We start from the raw sequence: 7965 nt of genomic DNA on the forward strand, positions 1-7965 counted from the left end.
CACAACAAACTAAAAGCGTTTTATTGTCTTAATAAGCTTTTAAGCACTCATACCCTTTTGGCTCCTAGGCCCACATGTGGATTCGAAATTTTGGTTGCATTTAGTAGTACCTACATTTTTTTATTGTTACACACTTTTAACTATTTCAAACCATTGAAAATACATTTAGCTATGAAAAATCTAAAAACTTTTCAAGCCTCTCGGGGCCTTAATCAAAAAATTAAACGATTTCATAACTTTTTACAAAAAATCCATAAACCACAAAACCGGCTGTCAATCGATATACCTACATAAAACTTTCTGGATTTTTTTTATGTCGGATATAAACAACTTTGTTGAAGATAGATTAGAAACAACTTTTTTGTAGACAGCAAAAAGTTCAAACTAATTTTTGACTTAACATCACTTTAAATTTCCATTTTTTATGGAATAGGTAAGGAGACACAAGATCATTCTTCTATGGAATATGAGCTTTTAGAGAAAATTGTTCCTTCAATTATCTTCAATAAAGAAGTTCCGGTAAGCTGAAGAATACCCATTATTAGGTTACATTTTTTCCGATTACCCAAAACATTTTTGTCAAAGTAGATTGATTGATGTAAATGATTTACTTTCATAAATTTGTCCAAATGAAACCAAAAATTCTTAGCACCACGAAGAAAAAAATAAAAAATGTCATAAGAGGTGAAATACAACACATTACAAAAAGTGATCGAAATATACATATGTACTCTCTACAATAAAAAAATGTACTAAGCTACTTTCGGTATTTTTAAGCAGGAACATCAACTTTTCTACTTGAGTGAACACAAAATGTGTTCAAAAAGATAGTAGTTTCCCATTAAGTGATTTTGGGATCCGAAGTTCGGAAAAATCAAGCATAGGAGAAACTGAGGTCATATCTCGTTAAGAAGTTAGGAAGCTGTAAAAAATAAAGTTAATTTTTGAACTCAAAATTTAAAGTTTAAACTTTAGAAAGTGGAGGCGATATGATAGTGCACGAAACCTTTTTTTAATTTAATATTCTAAACGACCAAACCAGCTTTCCAACAAGTAGCGGCATATGAATGACTGACAACAAAAATTCTTAAACCATAACGATGATATGCAAACGGCTCGGAGAATTTTGACCCTTCCAGCCAGCCAGACATAAAATTTTTCCAGTGATCTGACATGTCTATACAGGTTAAACGAATGATACCGATGAAGCGATGATGCAAAGGGAATGTTTCGGACGAATAGCCCGAATCTTTAAAGATATTTTATCTCTTTCTCCTCCCACCACGTTGGAATCCGGTCAAAGGTGATCTTTAAGTGTCCTCTAGGCAGCAAAAAATAAAAACCAGGCAGGTACCTACTCGAACTGGCAACAAACGTCGAATGTAATATAAGGTACAAATCTGCGTGAAGAAAAAGTTCAACAGGCGGCGCATGGAACGTTCTGTTCAACCGAACGCGAGAGGAGGCAATAAAGTTAGGTGTATTTTTTCTTTCATCTTTGTTGATCTGAGGCAGCTCACGAAAAGGGAGGAAAATTAAGAAATGATTCGGAAATTTGCATTGCGATTGAAATTCGAATTAGCCTTGTAAAACGAGCAATTCACTAGACACATGATTGACGAGCAAGCGGATGGTTTGAAGAGAGAACTGAGCAAGGAGGAAGAACAAGGTTGATTGTAATAAATTTGAGTTCTTTACTCATGCTTGTAAACTTTCACTGTTTCAAGTAAAAAATGAAAATTATGTTGTTAAAATAAATCTTATGTAGGTAGGAAACTACTACAAAAAAAGAAATTTCATTCAGAACAAGTTCGAATTTGGTTTCAATTCTGCTGTATGTTTGCGGGGAACATCTTGATACTTTTGAGCATCTGTTTAAATAACAGATTTGTTTGTTGATTTAAGTGAAAATTGAACCTTCAAATCAATCAACTCAAACAGCAATGTTAATACAAGTTTTTGAAAATTTATAAACATTACATCTTCTTCATAGTTTAGTGTTCGATTGTCTTTTAAAAATAGACCATTCTGCAACTAAATCCATCTCTGCTGAATCTCTGCTATAATCGCCCTAATGCTTATTTGGGATAACAAAGCCACCGGATAAACAAAAGGGATCGTCTGTTAACTCCGACATTTTAAAAATATCCATTAATGTATGGAAGAAATGAAATGATATTTTTCTTCAATTATTTAATAATTTATTTCCAGAGTCCTCAACTGCTATCATAAAATCTAGGATTAAATTGATTTGTAACTAAGCAAAAGCTATGATCATTTAGTATCCTGACACTTCATTTCGATGATAGCTATACATTACTAGAGATCGGATATGCAAAACTTTAGAAGCGTTGTGTTGGTTATGAAAAGAACTATTTTGTCTATTTTTGTCAAATTTTTAAATTGACGTGTGTTTGAGATATTTACGATGCTAAAAGACATGGTAAAAATTATTTTGCACAAATCTGCGCCTTTTGCACATTTTGCGCCTCGAGAATTCTTTATTGTCGACTTGAAAACTCATGAACTGCTTATTTTTTCTAATTTATTTTTTGGACCAAATGGGAAGTATAAGGAACCACTCTAGGATCCACACGAAGTTCAAACCAAGCATCAGGGTGGAACCCTTGATCTTTAATATGGTAAAAAGTCTATAGTTATTGGGGATAACTGAATGGAGACCCCTTAAACAATGCAAAAATTCCATTTCCGGCAGGTAAACAGTGATGCCTGACTAGTAGATACCATGTAAATAACTAATAGTGAGCAGTTGAATAGATTTTTACGCAATGTGACAGATGTGTTCTGATGGACAAAGAAACTTATGTTATAATTTTTCGAGATGCCTACTCATGAAAATGTTTCAACCATATTCCAATTGCTTTTACCTGGTTAGTTTTTGTAAAATATCATGATTTTGCAAAGGTTTTGCTTCTGTGGTAAAAATAATATATCAATACATGACTTAAAAAAAAAGTGTGCAAAGATAAAAAGAAGATTTTATGAAAAAGTAAGGGTATTTCTTGAAATCATTCATAGGTTAAATATTTTTTTTATGATTTTACATTAAATGTCATATTAACACCTCCATTTCCTCCATAGAAAGTTTTTCGATCAAATGAATAGTTTTTAAAATACACACGTTTGTAACTGTTCGGAATCTAAATAATCATAGCCTTATGTACAACAACCTACAGTTACTCCAAAAATTGAGTGTTCACTGAACAGTAGGGTGGTCAAAAAATTAAAAGAAAATTTATAATGCCATTGCATTTTTCCCGTAATTTCGTATAAATTAGATAGAATAATACCGTACAATCTGTGAAAAAATCAAAAATTTTGTGATAACATAGATTAAGTTTCAAAAATTTGCCCACGATTTTGAGAAATTAAAATTATTTTGGGGTTTCGGCAACTTTGTGTTGTTCTCGCAAAATGCTGAGCAAAAAAGCCTTTATCGAACACCACTCGAATGTTGCTAGCTCGTTTGTAAACAGTACGGAAATAGGCGGCCCTTATTGACTTCCCGGATGAAATGGGATGAAACGAGGATGTCAGTTAAAATCACTATTTACAATTTCATTACTACAATTTAAGTGCGTTCTTTTGATCTGTATCGACTCATTGCTAAAAGGACGTTTTTAATTGTGTTTATCTGTCGAAATAGGCTGTAAAATGACGGAGTTATTCGACGTTCAAATTGGATACATCCAGATGGCGCAACCTTTATGATATTGAAAAAGTAATAATCCGAATATTTAGCATTAGTTCTATAAACACCACTGGGATAAACCTAAAGCTCAGTTCTTTTAAAAATGGGACACTTTCTTTTGCTTATATGTAGCTCATTTACTACCTAGTAATCGTACATACACATTTTTGAGAGTATTTTGCCGCCTGTGAAAAGTACTTTTAGACCTATTTTTTCCAAAATTTATAGTTCACGCGTTTTTTAAATATTTACGATGTAAGAGAAAAAGAAAAAAATATTTTGCACAGTTTCTTTCAAAATCCATCATTATCAAACCGATAGCTGACAAAACCATTTATTATTCAAAGAATTACTATGTGTGAGTGGTGGAAAAGTATGCAAACACTGTCAAAAGTGTCCACAAAGTTCGAATCAAGCATTAGAGTGAAGCACATGATCGGCAACCACGGTTAAAGGTGATCAGGGAAGTAAAGTCTCACACCGGCTTTTCAAATATTGAATAAGCGAAAAACTAAATAAGTGTAGATCGCTGAAATATTTTCTCCAATAAGCTGTGAGTGTTGCCTAGTGATGAGTTATTCAAATCTAACCTCAAACAACAAATTTTATTTGTTCCAGAGCTCGTATGGTGTATAGCCGGCACCGAGGCTATGTGACAGATGATTAATTCTGATGAACGACAAAATTAAAAACCCTTAACTTCGCCTATTTCAAACAAATTCCAGCATTTGAATCCTATACCATGTCTCCTCGGGGCAAGGTCCCTAGCATATTAAAGCATGTATTTGCTGGTTGTTTTGTAGAAAATGTAATGATTTGCCAAGATTTTGCTTCTGTGAAAAAAAAAACAAAAAAATTCAAAACGAAAACTTTGGTTTTTGCTGTTTTTTAAAGCCTAAAAAGAGTAATCTTGTATGTACCCTTCGCGAACTACGATCTATACTAACCGATAATACTTTAAGTTCAATTTCATGATGGTTTTACGTCGTTATTGTCAGATTTTGCCAGCAGAAATTCCATTAAAAACGCTTTAAAAATGCTCAAAAATAATCAAGTTTTAATAATTTCGAAACAGCTGTATCCACTTAATTGCTCTCAGTTTCTTTTAAAAGGGAAGTATTGGACCAAAAAGTAGCATAAATTGAAGGAAAAGGATGCAGCCACCTAAAATACAGATAAGACGAAGTATAAGTTTGAAAAACTGATCAAAATCATGACTGAGAAAAGTGCATGTGCACCGACCGATAGGAAGTACCAAGAGTAAAGTAAAAAAATATTTTACAAAAAACGATAATATTTTTTTTTCAAATTTTATCATGAATTATCATAAGATTACCTTCTTTCCCTTCATAGAAAGTATTTCGATCATACGAATAGTTTTTGAGATACACACAGTCGAAACTGTCCCATTTCTAAATGAACTAAGCTTTAGTTTTAAACACATTTAATTCAATAAGAAAAAATGTCTTGAACTGAGATTTAATTTCGATTATCTTGCTCTAAATTTTTTGGTCTTTAAAAAAAATAAGCGTCACTTCAGCGCAGATATCTTGAACCCAAAATAATTTTGAAATTAAATATAGGTACGGGATTTTCCACATAAACTAACCTTTTGATGCATCACATCGATTCTACGTGTGCTTTGTAGTAGTCTATGTAATTCTATATATTTGACACATGAATTTCACATAAAATGCAAGTGGATATATTAGAATTCTTTTTTTTTCTGGTTTCTCTGGTCGGAAGACATGCAGTAGACTACAATGAACGTCTTGCGAGACCCAAGCACAAGAAATGCAAATCCGAGCATTGAGAGCGGGGAGCTAAGTGTATATTGTTTCCTCGTTGAAATTTATTTAAATTTAAGCTGGTGTGCCTTGTTTCCAGTTTCGGAGGAATCCGTTTTGGGCCATGTCCATTGAGTCCAAAAGAAAACGATCCACTAACTTAACAAGGTAAATTAGTCATCATTCTGAAAATGGTATTTTTATTATTAATTGTTTTCCAATTTCTACAGAATTCCACTAACCAACTCGCTGGCAAGAGGTCCGGAAATTGAGTTTTTATAATATCGATTAATGAAGTTTATTGACAGTGAACGTGTGTGACATAGTCAACAGTAATGATGATTTAAATATATTTTTTTGATCATGAAATTTAATTTATTTTCTTTTTTATCAACCGAAAATAAAATCGAAAAAATAGAAAAAAGATCCAAAAATCATTTCTATACTGAACACATTTCAAGTAGCTTTTATCATCACATCGCGTTGAACTCATTTAAAATTCACGTAAGTTGTAGGTGACTTTCATGAAGCGTCAATTCCTAGAGAGACGCGTTTACATATTTATTGCGTAGCATCTACGTGAAAATCAATTGGATAGAAATTATGTAGATTTTCACGTAGCCGCTAAGTGCAGATTATTTTGCGTGTGTGATTTCATACGTGAAAATTGACACTTAAGTAGCATTACAAAGAAACATAAGTTCCCTTTTTAAGGAAAAAGATCATCTGTCACGTTTGTAGCTCTCAGCTCTCTTATGTTTGGTCTAAAACTACTTATTTGAAGTTCTGCTTTCAACATTTATGTGTTACTATTCAGATTAACGATCATGATTGCAAAGACGTCGGGCCCTTATGTCATAAGGAATCGCACATTCAAGTTGAAAAGGGGAAATTCTAAGTTTTCTGGATCAATCATGATTATTTATTCATAAATAAACTTGATTGTGCGGTTCCTTATGACATAAAGGCCCGATGTCTGTTTCACTTTTTGAAAGGCCTAAGATCTGCTGACCCTGAAAACATGATAGAAGATATTTTTTAGAAGAATGGTAGAACTTTTTTTTTAGGTTGAAGAAAATTGCGAATGTATTTTATTGAAATTCAAAAGAAAACAATGATTTTAGAAGCTCAGAAGTTGCAGCAAATAGAAAATTCATTACTATTTTCTCGTGATTAATTCAAGCACACCGACAGAAAAATAGTGACAGTTTTGGAAAAAATTGCCTCCACAGTCAATACGTAGTTAATAAATGGTCAACAAATTGAATCTCAACAATTTATATAACTCAACTTTCAAGTTATCTGGTCAAATTTGGCCCAGCGAATTTAAAATTACAGCTGTGTCAGTTTATAGGATCGGTTTTTTTTCTCTTTGGGCTTAAGTGTTAAATAGTTTAAAACAATTGAGAAACTTACTTAATTTTTGTAAATTAGTACTAACTGAAACAGTTTCATAGGATATACTTGGAGAACACACCTGCAATCAAAGATCTTAGAAATGCTCTACAATGCTGTTTTACACTGTTTTGGTTATTCCATCCAAGTATCAGTTTTTCATTGTTAATTTTTAAATTTCTTTAAAAGTTTCAATTTGATCTGATACGCTTATACTAAGCTCAACTATTCGGTTAGGTTAGCCAAGTATTGAGCCAAATTAAGAATTTGGATGATAGTCGAACCAAATATTCGGCCTGCCAAATATTCTGTGTAGCTCTATGGTAGGCAAATCATATTTGCAGAAGTTCGATCTTGAAATTTAATTTTTTTTGCATTATTTTCTAGACCAAAATAAAAAATCATTTGAAAAATGGTTGCTTCCAAAAAGCTTTTTTAGCAAAGATCTAAAATTAAAATTGTTGAAATTGATGAAAAAGCCACGAATGTTTTATTTAGGGCTAACGCAATAGGTCTTATTCAATTGTCTTCTCAAAACAAAGTTTAAACTTTTAAACCATGTATTTTCCTTGTGAAAAAATGGTAGTGAGAAAGAAAAAAAAGAAAAACGGCTTGAGTCATTTCTTGAACATTTCGAAACATCAGGGTTCCATCAGTAATAACTCAAGGAAGTCATCTGGGTCCACTTTGGATCAAGTTATTAAAAAAGATTTTTGTAAACTAATCGTTTTCGTTTTTTATGTTTTCGTTTCAATTTAAGTCAGCATAGTTTTAAGTTTGAAGTTAAGATTAGTTTAGTTTAGATTAGTAAGCAGAATAAAGCAGGAATTTTTTTTTATTTGTCGATAAAAAAAATTACCGTCAACGGCTTTTACATCAAAAGTTTTAAGGTTGATGAGACATTTAACTGACGTAGGTAGTCAGATAAATTATTGGTTGCATCAGTTATTTTTAAATTTACAAAAACATACGATTTTCACCCTACTAAGAAAAAGGGGTAAGTTACCAAAAACTTAGTTTTTAATAAAAAATCAACTGAAATTTTTTTTGAAATTAATAGTTTTTGATATA

This window comes from Uranotaenia lowii, chromosome 3 (genome assembly GCF_029784155.1).
Source record: "Uranotaenia lowii strain MFRU-FL chromosome 3, ASM2978415v1, whole genome shotgun sequence".
Lineage (NCBI taxonomy): Eukaryota > Metazoa > Arthropoda > Insecta > Diptera > Culicidae > Uranotaenia > Uranotaenia lowii.